This window comes from Schistocerca gregaria, chromosome 11, assembly GCF_023897955.1.
Source record: "Schistocerca gregaria isolate iqSchGreg1 chromosome 11, iqSchGreg1.2, whole genome shotgun sequence".
In the NCBI taxonomy this organism is placed as follows: domain Eukaryota; kingdom Metazoa; phylum Arthropoda; class Insecta; order Orthoptera; family Acrididae; genus Schistocerca; species Schistocerca gregaria.
The window spans coordinates 11,893,380-11,910,328 of record NC_064930.1 but is presented as its reverse complement, the minus strand read 5'-3'; the positions used below and the strand labels follow the sequence as shown (position 1 = coordinate 11,910,328).

Genomic DNA, 16,949 nt, shown 5'->3' with positions numbered 1-16,949 from the left:
AGTACTACATACAGTCATATCAACGTCACAGACCCTTGCACTCCCATTATTCCGCAGACAAACACTACTCTCTATGTATCAGTGAGGGTGTCTTTCAGGTTTCGTGCATTCTGTATCGAATCGTAGTTTTCCACAATGAATGTGGCACGCATAACGTCGAAAATAGAGTTCAGACACCGCTCTGAGTAAGACGAACGTGTTGTCCCTTCTCTAGACTTCAATGATGTTAAGCCGTGATACCTAAGACAGATCTGCACTCGATGACACCACGATAACAGCCGGTCCCCACACTTACATCTTGCTCTCCTTATGACAGTATACATCATATCAGTCTGTGACGCTGGTTTTGCAACTTCTTGCGTGCGTTTATGTTCGCCGCGACCAACACTTACCATGCACTGACCACAAAACACGGAGGAGCCGGGGCTTGAACCCGAGACCGTTCACACGCTAAGCGAACGATCTACCAACTGAGCTACAGCTACACACACGACCAAGCCTGGCTATTCTCCATTCTTTGCGACTCTGATGTGCACGGACACGATGGTTGGTTGGTTTGTAGCGGCGAAGGTACCAGAATACAAAGGCGCGGACACGTTCATATACACAAGAGTCCCAAGTAGTTTCGATGCTGTGGTATTACGAATGCAAATTCCGTCTGTTTTTAACGTCTTCAATTGAAAGGGCGGTCACAAATTGGTCCATTTCACTCCTTGTCGACAATCACACAGCACCTGAGGTAACAAGCACATCTCGAGCCCCATTGTGCTCTCCATTGTTCATGCCAACTCAGTGCCTCGCTCTTTGCTACTGTGTAAAACTCTTGTCGTCCAACTGCAAAACACTGGGACACAACAAGTTTCCGCGTCTCCACTGCACTGATCGTACTACGAAACGCTCCCCAAACTTGGCAATCACCCATGCAGATGACTTTTCCGACTTTACACGACGCTCACGCTAGTGACAGACTTATTCACAGTTCGACGTCGCGCCAAAGCGAATGAGCACATTTCGCCTACGGCTTAGGCCGCTCTTCTAGTGTGGCTGCTCTGTGTCTGCAGGCAGCGAGGGGCTGCAAGCTTCCTGTGTTCGCACCTATATCACCTGTGCTTCCTTGTCAGAGACAGACTATCGCAAAACATACAACTCACTCCATGAATTGATTGCTACGGCATCTGTTATCAGCAGTCACAACCAGCAACACCAGTAGCAGCCGACTGCACGCAAAGAATGGGAACGTGCAGTGGGGTTTACGTGAAATCGGCGCAAGGCAGATCTTTCCGACGTAGGCTTGAGAATCTTATGGGAACATTTGTACTGTTTCTAAATTAAGTGTAGGTGTGGGTGGAGGGTGCTTCCTGCGCACGAATAAAAGCACGCTCGCCAATTGTGGATGCTAATCGTTCGCTTGTATCTGCCTACACACCTCTGCCGGTTGGGAATTTTTCCACTTGCATGGCAAGGTGCGCATGTAGGTGTGATAAAAATTCTGGAGGCGCTGGGTATCGATCCCAGTACCTCTCGCACGCTAAGCGAGCGCTCTACCATCTGAGCTACGCCCACCCCCCGATAACTAGTAGTGCTACTTACAGTCATATCAACGTCACAGACCCTTGCACTCCCATTATTCCGCAGACAAACACTACTCTCTATGTATCAGTGAGGGTGTCTTTCAGGTTTCGTGCATTCTGTATCGAATCGTAGTTTTCCACAATGAATGTGGCACGCATAACTTCGAAAATAGAGTTCAGACACCGCTCTGAGTAAGACGAACGTGTTGTCCCTTCTCTAGACTTCAATGACCTTAAGCCGTGATACCTTAGACAGATCTGCACTCGATGACACCTCCATAACAGCCGGTTCCCACACTTACATCTTGCTCTCCTTATGTCAGTATACATCATATCAGTCTGTGACGCTGGTTTTGCAAATTCTTGCGTCCCTTTATGTTCGCCGCGACCAACACTTACCATGCACTGACCACGAAACACGGAGGAGCCGGGGCTTGAACCCGAGACCGTTCACACGCTAAGCGAACGATCTGCCAAATGAGCTACAGCTACACACACGACCAAGCCTGGCTATTCTCATTCTTTGCGAGTCTGATGTGCACTGAACGATTGTTTGTTGGTTTGTAGCGGCGAAGGTACCAGAATACAATGGCGCGGACACGTTCATATACACAAGTGTTCCAAGTAGTTTCGATGCTCTGGTATTGCGAATGCAAATTCCGTCTGTTTTGAACACCTTAAATTGAAAGGGCGGTCACAAATTGGTCCATTTCACTCCTTGTCGACAATCACACAGCACCTGAGGTAACAAGCACATCTCGAGCCCCATTGTGCTCTCCATTGTTCATGCCAACTCAGTGCCTCGCTCTTTGCTACTGTGTAAAACTCTTGTCGTGCAACTGCAAAACACTGGGACACAACAAGTTTCCGCGTCTCCATTGCACTGATCGTACTACGAAACGCTCCGCAAACTTGGCAATCACCCATGCAGATGACTTTTCCGACTTTGCACGACGCTCACGCTAGTGACAGCCTTATTTACAGTTCGACGTCGCGCCAAAGCGAATGAGCACATTTCGCCTACGGCTTAGGCCGCTCTTCTAGTGTGGCTGCTCTGTGTCTGCAGGCAGCGAGGGGCTGCAAGCTTCCTGTGTTCGCACCTATATCACTTGTGCTTCCTTGTCAGAGACAGACTATCGCAAAACATACAACTCACTCCATGAATTGATTGCTACGGCATCTGTTATCAGCAGTCACAACCAGCAACACCAGTAGCAGCCGACTGCACGCAAAGAATGGGAACGTGCAGTGGGATTTACGTGAAATCGGCGCAAGGCAGATCTTTCCGACGTAGGCTTGAGAATCTTATGGGAACATTTGTACTGTTTCTAAATTAAGTGTAGGTGTGGGAGGAGGTTGCTTCCGGCGCACAAATAAAAGCACGATCGCCAATTGTGGATGCTAATCGTTCGCTTGTATCTGCCTACACACCTCTGCCGGTTGGGAATTATTCCACTTGCATGGCAAGGTGCGCATGTAGGTGTGATAAAAATTCTGGAGGCGCTGGGTATCGATCCCAGTACCTCTCGCACGCTAAGCGAGCGCTGTACCATCTGAGCTACGCCCACCCCCCGATAACTAGTAGTGCTACATACAGTCATATCAACGTCACAGACCCTTGCACTCCCATTATTCCGCAGACAAACACTACTCTCTATGTATCAGTGAGGGTGTCTTTCAGGTTTCGTGCATTCTGTATCGAATCGTAGTTGGCCACAATGAAAGTGGCACGCATAACGTCGAAAATAGAGTTCAGACACCGCTCTGAGTAAGACGAACGTGTTGTCCCTTCTCTAGACTTCAATGACGTTAAGCCGTGATACCTAAGACAGATCTGCACTCGATGACACCACGATAACAGCCGGTCCCCACACTTACATCTTGCTCTCCTTATGACAGTATACATCATATCAGTCTGCGACGCTGGTTTTGCAACTTCTTGCGTGCGTTTATGTTCGCCGCGACCAAAACTTACCATGCACTGACCACAAAACACGGAGGAGCCGGGGCTTGAACCCGAGACCGTTCACACGCTAAGCGAACGATCTGCCAACTGAGCTACAGCTACACACACGACCAAGCCTGGCTATTCTCCATTCTTTGCGACTCTGATGTGCACGGACACGGTGGTTGGTTGGTTTGTAGCGGCGAAGGTACCAGAATACAAAGGCGCGGACACGTTCATATACACAAGAGTTCCAAGTAGTTTCGATGCTCTGGTATTACGAATGCAAATTCCGTCTGTTTTGAACGTCTTAAATTGAAAGGGCGGTACAAGTTGGTCCATTTCACTCCTTGTCGACAATCACACAGCACCTGAGGTAACAAGCACATCTCGAGCCCAATTGTGCTCTCCATTGTTCATGCCAACTCAGTGCCTCGCTCTTTGCTACTGTGTAAAACTCTTGTCGTCCAACTGCAAAACACTGGGACACAACAAGTTTCCGCGTCTCCATTGCACTGATCGTACTACGAAACGCTCCCCAAACTTGGCAATCACCCATGCAGATGACTTTTCTGACTTCACGCAACGCTCACGCTAGTGACAGCCTTATTTACAGTTCGACGTCGCGCCAAAGCGAATGAGCACATTTCGCCTACGGCTTAGGCCGCTCTTCCAGTGTGGCTGCTCTGTGTCCGCAGGCAGCGAGGGGCTGCAAGCTTCCTGTGTTCGCACCTATATCACCTGTGCTTCCTTGTCAGAGACAGACTATCGCAAAACATACAACTCACTCCATGAATTGATTGCTACGGCATCTGTTATCAGCAGTCACAACCAGCAACACCAGTAGCAGCCGACTGCACGCAAAGAATGGGAACGTGCAGTGGGATTTACGTGAAATCGGTGCAAGGCAGATCTTTCCGACGTAGGCTTGAGAATCTTATGGGAACATTTGTACTGTTTCTAAATTAAGTGTAGGTGTGGGAGGAGGGTGCTTCCTGCGCACGAATAAAAGCACGCTCGCCAATTGTGGATGCTAATCGTTCGCTTGTATCTGCCTACACAACTCTGCCGGTTGGGAATTATTCCACTTGCATGGCAAGGTGCGCATGTAGGTGTGTTAAAAATTCTGGAGGCGCTGGGTATCGATCCCATTACCTCTCGCACGCTAAGCGAGAGCTCTACCATCTGAGCTACGCCCACCCCCCGATAACTAGTAGTGCTACATACAGTCATATCAACGTCACAGACCCTTGCACTCCCATTATTCCGCAGACAAACACTACTCTCTATGTATCAGTGAGGGTGTCTTTCAGGTTTCGTGCATTCTGTATCGAATCGTAGTTGGCCACAATGAATGTGCCACGCATAACGTCGAAAATAGAGTTCTGACACCGCTCTGAGTAAGACGAACGTGTTGTCCCTTCTCTAGACTTCAATGACGTTAAGCCGTGATACCTAAGACAGATCTGCACTCGATGACACCACCATAACAGCCGGTCCCCACACTTACATCTTGCTCTCCTTATGACAGTATACATCATATCAGTCTGTGATGCTGGTTTTGCAACTTCTTGCGTGCGTTTATGTTCGCCGCGACCAACACTTACCATGCACTGACCACAAAACACGGAGGAGCCGGGGCTTGAACCCGAGACCGTTCACACGCTAAGCGAACGATCTACCAAATGAGCTACAGCTACACACACGACCAAGCCTGGCTATTCTCATTCTTTGCGAGTCTGATGTGCACTGAACGATTGTTTGTTGGTTTGTAGCGGCGAAGGTACCAGAATACAATGGCGCGGACACGTTCATATACACAAGTGTTCCAAGTAGTTTCGATGCTCTGGTATTGCGAATGCAAATTCCGTCTGTTTTGAACACCTTAAATTGAAAGGGCGGTCACAAATTGGTCCATTTCACTCCTTGTCGACAATCACACAGCACCTGAGGTAACAAGCACATCTCGAGCCCCATTGTGCTCTCCATTGTTCATGCCAACTCAGTGCCTCGCTCTTTGCTACTGTGTAAAACTCTTGTCGTGCAACTGCAAAACACTGGGACACAACAAGTTTCCGCGTCTCCATTGCACTGATCGTACTACGAAACGCTCCGCAAACTTGGCAATCACCCATGCAGATGACTTTTCCGACTTTGCACGACGCTCACGCTAGTGACAGCCTTATTTACAGTTCGACGTCGCGCCAAAGCGAATGAGCACATTTCGCCTACGGCTTAGGCCGCTCTTCTAGTGTGGCTGCTCTGTGTCTGCAGGCAGCGAGGGGCTGCAAGCTTCCTGTGTTCGCACCTATATCACTTGTGCTTCCTTGTCAGAGACAGACTATCGCAAAACATACAACTCACTCCATGAATTGATTGCTACGGCATCTGTTATCAGCAGTCACAACCAGCAACACCAGTAGCAGCCGACTGCACGCAAAGAATGGGAACGTGCAGTGGGATTTACGTGAAATCGGCGCAAGGCAGATCTTTCCGACGTAGGCTTGAGAATCTTATGGGAACATTTGTACTGTTTCTAAATTAACTGTAGGTGTGGGAGGAGGGTGCTTCCTGCGCACGAATAAAAGCACGCTCGCCAATTGTGGATGCTAATCGTTCGCTTGTATCTGCCTACACACCTCTGCCGGTTGGGAATTATTCCACTTGCATGGCAAGGTGCGCATGTAGGTGTGTTAAAAATTCTGGAGGCGCTGGGTATCGATCCCAGTATCTCTCGCACGCTAAGCGAGCGCTCTACCATCTGAGCTACGCCCACCCCCCGATAACTAGTAGTGCTACATACAGTCATATCAACGTCACAGACCCTTGCACCCCCATTATTCCGCAGACAAACACTGCTCTCTATGTATCAGTGAGGGTGTCTTTCAGGTTTCGTGCATTCTGTATCAAATCGTAGTTGGCCACAATGAAAGTGGCACGCATAACGTCAAAAATAGAGTTCAGACACCGCTCTGAGTAAGACGAACGTGTTGTCCCTTCTCTAGACTTCAATGACGTTAAGCCGTGATACCTAAGACAGATCTGCACTCGATGACACCACGATAACAGCCGGTCCCCACACTTACATCTTGCTCTCCTTATGACAGTATACATCATATCAGTCTGTGACGCTGGTTTTGCAAGTTCTTGCGTGCGTTTATGTTCGCCGCGACCAACACTTACCATGCACTGACCACAAAACACGGAGGAGCCGTGGCTTGAACCCGAGACCGTTCACACGCTAAGCGAACGATCTGCCAACTGAGCTACAGCTACACACACGAGGAAGCCTGGCTATTCTCCATTCTTTGCGACTCTGATGTGCACGGACACGATTGTTGGTTGGTTTGTAGCGGCGAAGGTACCAGAATACAAAGGCGCGGACACGTTCATATACACAAGAGTTCCAAGTAGTTTCGATGCTCTGGTATTACGAATGCAAATTCCGTCTGTTTTGAACGTCTTAAATTGAAAGGGCGGTCACAAATTGGTCCATTTCACTCCTTGTCGACAATCACACAGCACCTGAGGTAACAAGCACACCTCGAGCCCCATTGTGCTCTCCATTGTTCATGCCAACTCAGTGCCTCGCTCTTTGCTACTGTGTAAAACTCTTGTCGTCCAACTGCAAAACACTGGGACACAACAAGTTTCCGCGTCTCCATTGCACTGATCGTACTACGAAACGCTCCCCAAACTTGGCAATCACCCATGCAGATGACTTTTCCGACTTCACGCAACGCTCACGCTAGTGACAGCCTTATTTACAGTTCGACGTCGCGCCAAAGCGAATGAGCACATTTCGCCTACGGCTTAGGCCGCTCTTCTAGTGTGGCTGCTCTGTGTCTGCAGGCAGCGAGGGGCTGCAAGCTTCCTGTGTTCGCACCTATATCACCTGTGCTTCCTTGTCAGAGACAGACTATCGCAAAACATACAACTCACTCCATGAATTGATTGCTACGGCATCTGTTATCAGCAGTCACAACCAGCAACACCAGCAGCAGCCGACTGCACGCAAAGAATGGGAACGTGCAGTGGGATTTACGTGAAATCGGCGCAAGGCAGATCTTTCCGACGTAGGCTTGAGAATCTTATGGGAACATTTGTACCGTTTCTAAATTAAGTGTAGGTGTGGGGGGAGGGTGCTTCCTGCGCACGAATAAAAGCACGCTCGCCAATTGTGGATGCTAATCGTTCGCTTGTATCTGCCTACACACCTCTGCCGGTTGGGAATTATTCCACTTGCATGGCAAGGTGCGCATGTAGGTGTGTTAAAAATTCTGGAGGCGCTGGGTATCGATCCCAGTACCTCTCGCACGCTAAGCGAGCGCTCTACCATGTGGATGCTAATCGTTCGCTTGTATCTGCCTACACACCTCTGCCGGTTGGGAATTATTCCACTTGCATGGCAAGGTGCGCATGTAGGTGTGTTAAAAATTCTGGAGACGCTGGGTATCGATCCCAGTACCTCTCGCACGCTAAGCGAGCCCTCTACCATCTGAGCTACGCCCACCCCCCCGATAACTAGTAGTGCTACATACAGTCATATCAACGTCACAGACCCTTGCACCCCCATTATTCCGCAGACAAACACTACTCTCTATGTATCAGTGAGGGTGTCTTTCAGGTTTCGTGTATTCTGTATCGAATCGTAGTTGGCCACAATGAAAGTGGCACCCATAACGTCGAAAATAGAGTTCAGACACCGCTCTGAGTAAGACGAACGTGTTGTCCACCTCTAGACTTCAATTACGTTAAGCCGTGAAACCTAAGACAGATCTGCACTCGATGACACCACGATAACAGCCGGTCCCCACACTTACATCTTGCTCTCCTTATGACAGTATACATCATATCAGTCTGTGACGCTGGTTTTGCAACTTCTTGCGTGCGTTTATGTTCGCCGCGACCAACACTTACCATGCACTGACCACAAAACACGGAGGAGCCGTGGCTTGAACCCGAGACCGTTCACACGCTAAGCGAACGATCTGCCAACTGAGCTACAGCTACACACACGAGGAAGCCTGGCTATTCTCCATTCTTTGCGACTCTGATGTGCACGGACACGATTGTTGGTTGGTTTGTAGCGGCGAAGGCACCAGAATACAATGGCGCGGACACGTTCATATACACAAGAGTTCCAAGTAGTTTCGATGCTCTGGTATTGCGAATGCAAATTCCGTCTGTTTTGAACATCTTAAATTGAAAGGGCGGTCACAAATTGGTCCATTTCACTCCTTGTCGACAATCACACAGCACCTGAGGTAACAAGCACATCTCGAGGCCCATTGTGCTCTCCATTGTTAATGCCAACTCAGTGCCTCGCTCTTTGCTACTGTGTAAAACTCTTGTCGTCCAACTGCAAAACACTGGGACACAACAAGTTTCCGCGTCTCCATTGCACTGATCGCACTACGAAACGCTCCCCAAACTTGGCAATCGCCCATGCAGATGACTTTTCCGACTTCACGCAACGCTCACGCTAGTGACAGCCTTATTTACAGGTCGACGTCGCGCCAAAGCGAATGAGCACATTTCGCCTACGGCTTAGGCCGCTCTTCTAGTGTGGCTGCTCTGTGTCTGCAGGCAGCGAGGGTCTGCAAGCTTCCTGTGTTCGCAACTATATCACCTGTTCTTCCTTGTCAGAGACAGACTATTGCAAAACATACAACTCACTCCATGAATTGATTGCTACGGCATCTGTTATCAGCAGTCACAACCAGCAACACCAGTAGCAGCCGACTGCACGCAAAGAATGGGAACGTGCAGTGGGATTTACGTGAAATCGGCGCAAGGCAGATCTTTCCGACGTAGGCTTGAGAATCTTATGGGAACATTTGTACTGTTTCTAAATTAAGTGTAGGTGTGGGAGGAGGGTTCTTCCTGCGCAAGAATAAAAGCACGCTCGCCAATTGTGGATGCTAATCGTTCGCTTGTATCTGCCTACACACCTCTGCCGGTTGGGAATTATTCCACTTGCATGGCAAGGTGCGCATGTAGGTGTGTTAAAAATTCTGGAGGCGCCGGGTATCGATCCCAGCACCTCTCGCACGCTAAGCGAGCGCTCTACCATCTGAGCTACGCCCACCTCCCAGATAACTAGTAGTGCTACATACAGTCATATCAACGTCACAGACCCTTGCACTCCCATTATTCCGCAGACAAACACTACTCTCTATGTATCTGTGAGGGTGTCTTTCAGGTTTCGTGCATTCTGTATCGAATCGTAGTTGGCCACAATGAAAGTGGCACCCATAACGTCGAAAATAGAGTTCAGACACCGCTCTGAGTAAGACGAACGTGTTGTCCACCTCTAGACTTCAATGACGTTGAGCCGTGATACCTAAGACAGATCTGCACTTGATGACACCACGATAACAGCCGGTCCCCACACTTACATCTTGCTCTCCTTATGACAGTATACATCATATCAGTCTGTGACGCTGGTTTTGCAACTTCTTGCGTGCGTTTATGTTCGCCGCGACCAACACTTACCATGCACTGACCACAAAACATGGAGGAGTCGGGGCTTGAACCCAAGACCGTTCACACGCTAAGCGAACGATCTGCCAACTGAGCTACAGCTACACACACGACCAAACCTGGCTATTCTCCAATCTTTGCGACTCTGATGTGCACGGACACGATGGTTGGTTGGTTTGTAGCGGCGAAGGTACCAGAATACAAAGGCGCGGACACGTTCATATACACAAGAGTTCCAAGTAGTTTCGATGCTCTGGTATTACGAATGCAAATTCCGTCTGTTTTGAACGTCTTAAATTGAAAGGGCGGTCACAAATTGGTCCATTTCACTCCTTGTCGACAATCACACAGCACCTGAGGTAACAAGCACATCTCGAGCCCCATTGTGCTCTCCATTGTTCATGCCAACTCAGTGCCTCGCTCTTTGCTACTGTGTAAATCTCTTGTCGTCCAACTGCAAAACACTGGGACACAACAAGTTTCCGCGTCTCCATTGCACTGATCGTACTACGAAACGCTCCCCAAACTTGGCAATCATCCATGCAGATGACTTTTCCGACTTTACACGACGCTCACGCTAGTGACAGCCTTATTTACAGTTCGACGTCGCGCCAAAGCGAATGAGCACATTTCGCCTACGGCTTAGGCCGCTCTTCTAGTGTGGCTGCTCTGTGCCTGCAGGCAGAGAGGGGCTGCAAGCTTCCTGTGTTCGCACCTATATCACCTGTGCTTCCTTGTCAGAGACAGACTATCGCAAAACATACAACTCACTCCATGAATTGATTGCTACGGCATCTGTTATCAGCAGTCACAACCAGCAACACCAGTAGCAGCCGACTGCACGCAAAGAATGGGAACGTGCAGTGGGATTTACGTGAAATCGGCGCAAGGCAGATCTTTCCGACGTAGGCTTGAGAATCTTATGGGAACATTTGTACCGTTTCTAAATTAAGTGTAGGTGTGGGGGGAGGGTGCTTCCTGCGCACGAATAAAAGCACGCTCGCCAATTGTGGATGCTAATCGTTCGCTTGTATCTGCCTACACACCTCTGCCGGTTGGGAATTATTCCACTTGCATGGCAAGGTGCGCATGTAGGTGTGTTAAAAATTCTGGAGGCGCTGGGTATCGATCCCAGTACCTCTCGCACGCTAAGCGAGCGCTCTACCATCTGAGCTACACCCACAACCCCGATAACTAGTAGTGCTACATACAGTCATATCAACGTCACAGACCCTTGCACCCCCATTATTCCGCAGACAAACACTACTCTCTATGTATCAGTGAGGGTGTCTTTCAGGTTTCGTGCATTCTGTATCGAATCGTAGTTGGCCACAATGAATGTGGCACGCATAACGTCGAAAATAGAGTTCAGACACCGCTCTGAGTAAGACGAACGTGTTGTCCCTTCTCTAGACTTCAATGACGTTAAGCCGTGATACCTAAGACAGATCTGCACTCGATGACACCACGATAACAGCCGGTCCCCACACTTACATCTTGCTCTCCTTATGACAGTATACATCATATCAGTCTGTGACGCTGGTTTTGCAACTTCTTGCGTGCGTTTATGTTCGCCGCGACCAACACTTACCATGCACTGACCACAAAACACGGAGGAGCCGGGGGCTTGAACCCGAGACCATTCACACGCTAAGCGAACGATCTGCCAAATGAGCTACAGCTACACACACGACCAAGCCTGGCTATTCTCCATTCTTTGCGAGTCTGATGTGCACTGACACGATTGTTGGTTGGTTTGTAGCGGCGAAGGTACCAGAATACAATGGCGCGGACACGTTCATATACACAAGAGTTCCAAGTAGTTTCGATGCTCTGGTATTGCGAATGCAAATTCCGTCTGTTTTGAACATCTTAAATTGAAAGGGCGGTCACAAATTGGTCCATTTAACTCCTTGTCGACAATCACACAGCACCTGAGGTAACAAGCACATCTCGAGCCCCATTGTGCTCTCCATTGTTCATGCCAACTCAGTGCCTCGCTCTTTGCTACTGTGTAAAACTCTTGTCGTCCAACTGCAAAACACTGGGACACAACAAGTTTCCGCGTCTCCATTGCACTGATCGTACTACGAAACGCTCCCCAAACTTGGCAATCACCCATGCAGATGACTTTTCCGACTTCACGCAACGCTCACGCTAGTGACAGCCTTATTTACAGGTCGACGTCGCGCCAAAGCGTATGAGCACATTTCGCCTACGGCTTAGGCCGCTCTTCTAGTGTGGCTGCTCTGTGTCTGCAGGCAGCGCGGGGCTGCAAGCTTCCTGTGTTCGCACCTATATCACCTGTGCTTCCTTGTCAGAGACAGACTATCGCAAAACATACAACTCACTCCATGAATTGATTGCTACGGCATCTGTTATCAGCAGTCACAACCAGCAACACCAGTAGCAGCCGACTGCACGCAAAGAATGGGAACGTGCAGTGGGATTTACGTGAAATCGGCGCAAGGCAGATCTTTCCGACGTAGGCTTGAGAATCTTATGGGAACATTTGTACTGTTTCTAAATTAAGTGTAGGTGTGGGAGGAGGTTGCTTCCGGCGCACAAATAAAAGCACGATCGCCAATTGTGGATGCTAATCGTTCGCTTGTATCTGCCTACACACCTCTGCCGGTTGGGAATTATTCCACTTGCATGGCAAGGTGCGCATGTAGGTGTGATAAAAATTCTGGAGGCGCTGGGTATCGATCCCAGTACCTCTCGCACGCTAAGCGAGCGCTGTACCATCTGAGCTACGCCCACCCCCCGATAACTAGTAGTGCTACATACAGTCATATCAACGTCACAGACCCTTGCACTCCCATTATTCCGCAGACAAACACTACTCTCTATGTATCAGTGAGGGTGTCTTTCAGGTTTCGTGCATTCTGTATCGAATCGTAGTTGGCCACAATGAAAGTGGCACGCATAACGTCGAAAATAGAGTTCAGACACCGCTCTGAGTAAGACGAACGTGTTGTCCCTTCTCTAGTCTTCAATGACGTTAAGCCGTGATACCTAAGACAGATCTGCACTCGATGACACCACGATAACAGCCGGTCCCCACACTTACATCTTGCTCTCCTTATGACAGTATACATCATATCAGTCTGCGACGCTGGTTTTGCAACTTCTTGCGTGCGTTTATGTTCGCCGCGACCAAAACTTACCATGCACTGACCACAAAACACGGAGGAGCCGGGGCTTGAACCCGAGACCGTTCACACGCTAAGCGAACGATCTGCCAACTGAGCTACAGCTACACACACGACCAAGCCTGGCTATTCTCCATTCTTTGCGACTCTGATGTGCACGGACACGGTGGTTGGTTGGTTTGTAGCGGCGAAGGTACCAGAATACAAAGGCGCGGACACGTTCATATACACAAGAGTTCCAAGTAGTTTCGATGCTCTGGTATTACGAATGCAAATTCCGTCTGTTTTGAACGTCTTAAATTGAAAGGGCGGTACAAGTTGGTCCATTTCACTCCTTGTCGACAATCACACAGCACCTGAGGTAACAAGCACATCTCGAGCCCAATTGTGCTCTCCATTGTTCATGCCAACTCAGTGCCTCGCTCTTTGCTACTGTGTAAAACTCTTGTCGTCCAACTGCAAAACACTGGGACACAACAAGTTTCCGCGTCTCCATTGCACTGATCGTACTACGAAACGCTCCCCAAACTTGGCAATCACCCATGCAGATGACTTTTCCGACTTCACGCAACGCTCACGCTAGTGACAGCCTTATTTACAGTTCGACGTCGCGCCAAAGCGAATGAGCACATTTCGCCTACGGCTTAGGCCGCTCTTCCAGTGTGGCTGCTCTGTGTCCGCAGGCAGCGAGGGGCTGCAAGCTTCCTGTGTTCGCACCTATATCACCTGTGCTTCCTTGTCAGAGACAGACTATCGCAAAACATACAACTCACTCCATGAATTGATTGCTACGGCATCTGTTATCAGCAGTCACAACCAGCAACACCAGTAGCAGCCGACTGCACGCAAAGAATGGGAACGTGCAGTGGGATTTACGTGAAATCGGTGCAAGGCAGATCTTTCCGACGTAGGCTTGAGAATCTTATGGGAACATTTGTACTGTTTCTAAATTAAGTGTAGGTGTGGGAGGAGGGTGCTTCCTGCGCACGAATAAAAGCACGCTCGCCAATTGTGGATGCTAATCGTTCGCTTGTATCTGCCTACACAACTCTGCCGGTTGGGAATTATTCCACTTGCATGGCAAGGTGCGCATGTAGGTGTGTTAAAAATTCTGGAGGCGCTGGGTATCGATCCCATTACCTCTCGCACGCTAAGCGAGAGCTCTACCATCTGAGCTACGCCCACCCCCCGATAACTAGTAGTGCTACATACAGTCATATCAACGTCACAGACCCTTGCACTCCCATTATTCCGCAGACAAACACTACTCTCTATGTATCAGTGAGGGTGTCTTTCAGGTTTCGTGCATTCTGTATCGAATCGTAGTTGGCCACAATGAATGTGCCACGCATAGCGTCGAAAATAGAGTTCTGACACCGCTCTGAGTAAGACGAACGTGTTGTCCCTTCTCTAGACTTCAATGACGTTAAGCCGTGATACCTAAGACAGATCTGCACTCGATGACACCACCATAACAGCCGGTCCCCACACTTACATCTTGCTCTCCTTATGACAGTATACATCATATCAGTCTGTGACGCTGGTTTTGCAAGTTCTTGCGTGCGTTTATGTTCGCCGCGACCAACACTTACCATGCACTGACCACAAAACACGGAGGAGCCGTGGCTTGAACCCGAGACCGTTCACACGCTAAGCGAACGATCTGCCAACTGAGCTACAGCTACACACACGACCAAGCCTGGCTATTCTCCATTCTTTGCGACTCTGATGTGCACGGACACGATTGTTGGTTGGTTTGTAGCGGCGAAGGTACCAGAATACAAAGGCGCGGACACGTTCATATACACAAGAGTTCCAAGTAGTTTCGATGCTCTGGTATTACGAATGCAAATTCCGTCTGTTTTGAACGTCTTAAATTGAAAGGGCGGTCACAAATTGGTCCATTTCACTCCTTGTCGACAATCACACAGCACCTGAGGTAACAAGCACACCTCGAGCCCCATTGTGCTCTCCATTGTTCATGCCAACTCAGTGCCTCGCTCTTTGCTACTGTGTAAAACTCTTGTCGTCCAACTGCAAAACACTGGGACACAACAAGTTTCGGCGTCTCCATTGCACTGATCGTACTACGAAACGCTCCCCAAACTTGGCAATCACCCATGCAGATGACTTTTCCGACTTCACGCAACGCTCACGCTAGTGACAGCCTTATTTACAGTTCGACGTCGCGCCAAAGCGAATGAGCACATTTCGCCTACGGCTTAGGCCGCTCTTCTAGTGTGGCTGCTCTGTGTCTGCAGGCAGCGAGGGGCTGCAAGCTTCCTGTGTTCGCACCTATATCACCTGTGCTTCCTTGTCAGAGACAGACTATCGCAAAACATACAACTCACTCCATGAATTGATTGCTACGGCATCTGTTATCAGCAGTCACAACCAGCAACACCAGCAGCAGCCGACTGCACGCAAAGAATGGGAACGTGCAGTGGGATTTACGTGAAATCGGCGCAAGGCAGATCTTTCCGACGTAGGCTTGAGAATCTTATGGGAACATTTGTACCGTTTCTAAATTAAGTGTAGGTGTGGGGGGAGGGTGCTTCCTGCGCGCGAATAAAAGCACGCTCGCCAATTGTGGATGCTAATCGTTCGCTTGTATCTGCCTACACACCTCTGCCGGTTGGGAATTATTCCACTTGCATGGCAAGGTGCGCATGTAGGTGTGTTAAAAATTCTGGAGACGCTGGGTATCGATCCCAGTACCTCTCGCACGCTAAGCGAGCCCTCTACCATCTGAGCTACGCCCACCCCCCCGATAACTAGTAGTGCTACATACAGTCATATCAACGTCACAGACCCTTGCACCCCCATTATTCCGCAGACAAACACTACTCTCTATGTATCAGTGAGGGTGTCTTTCAGGTTTCGTGTATTCTGTATCGAATCGTAGTTGGCCACAATGAAAGTGGCACCCATAACGTCGAAAATAGAGTTCAGACACCGCTCTGAGTAAGACGAACGTGTTGTCCACCTCTAGACTTCAATGACGTTAAGCCGTGAAACCTAAGACAGATCTGCACTCGATGACACCACGATAACAGCCGGTCCCCACACTTACATCTTGCTCTCCTTATGACAGTATACATCATATCAGTCTGTGACGCTGGTTTTGCAACTTCTTGCGTGCGTTTATGTTCGCCGCGACCAACACTTACCATGCACTGACCACAAAACATGGAGGAGCCGGGGCTTGAACCCGAGACCGTTCACACGCTAAGCGAACGATCTGCCAAATGAGCTACAGCTACACACACGACCAAGCCTGGCTATTCTCCATTCTTTGCGAGTCTGATGTGCACTGACACGATTGTTGGTTGGTTTGTAGCGGCGAAGGCACCAGAATACAATGGCGCGGACACGTTCATATACACAAGAGTTCCAAGTAGTTTCGATGCTCTGGTATTGCGAATGCAAATTCCGTCTGTTTTGAACATCTTAAATTGAAAGGGCGGTCACAAATTGGTCCATTTCACTCCTTGTCGACAATCACACAGCACCTGAGGTAACAAGCACATCTCGAGGCCCATTGTGCTCTCCATTGTTCATGCCAACTCAGTGCCTCGCTCTTTGCTACTGTGTAAAACTCTTGTCGTCCAACTGCAAAACACTGGGACACAACAAGTTTCCGCGTCTCCATTGCACTGATCGCACTACGAAACGCTCCCCAAACTTGGCAATCGACCATGCAGATGACTTTTCCGACTTCACGCAACGCTCACGCTAGTGACAGCCTTATTTACAGGTCGACGTCGCGCCAAAGCGAATGAGCACATTTCG

The 16,949-nt window shown here is 49.2% G+C and overlaps 3 non-coding genes across 3 annotated transcripts; all 3 read right to left on the bottom strand.

The window, feature by feature from the left end:
- Positions 1–1,490: 1,490 nt before the first annotated feature.
- Positions 1,491–1,564, bottom strand: Trnaa-agc (transfer RNA alanine (anticodon AGC)). The gene has a single exon. It is a non-coding gene; the product is annotated as a tRNA-Ala (tRNA).
- Positions 1,565–6,219: 4,655 nt separating this feature from the next.
- Positions 6,220–6,293, bottom strand: Trnaa-agc (transfer RNA alanine (anticodon AGC)). Its single transcript has one exon. It is a non-coding gene; the product is annotated as a tRNA-Ala (tRNA).
- A 3,241-nt stretch (positions 6,294–9,534) lies between these two features.
- On the bottom strand, positions 9,535–9,608 carry Trnaa-agc (transfer RNA alanine (anticodon AGC)). The gene has a single exon. It is a non-coding gene; the product is annotated as a tRNA-Ala (tRNA).
- Positions 9,609–16,949: the final 7,341 nt, after the last annotated feature.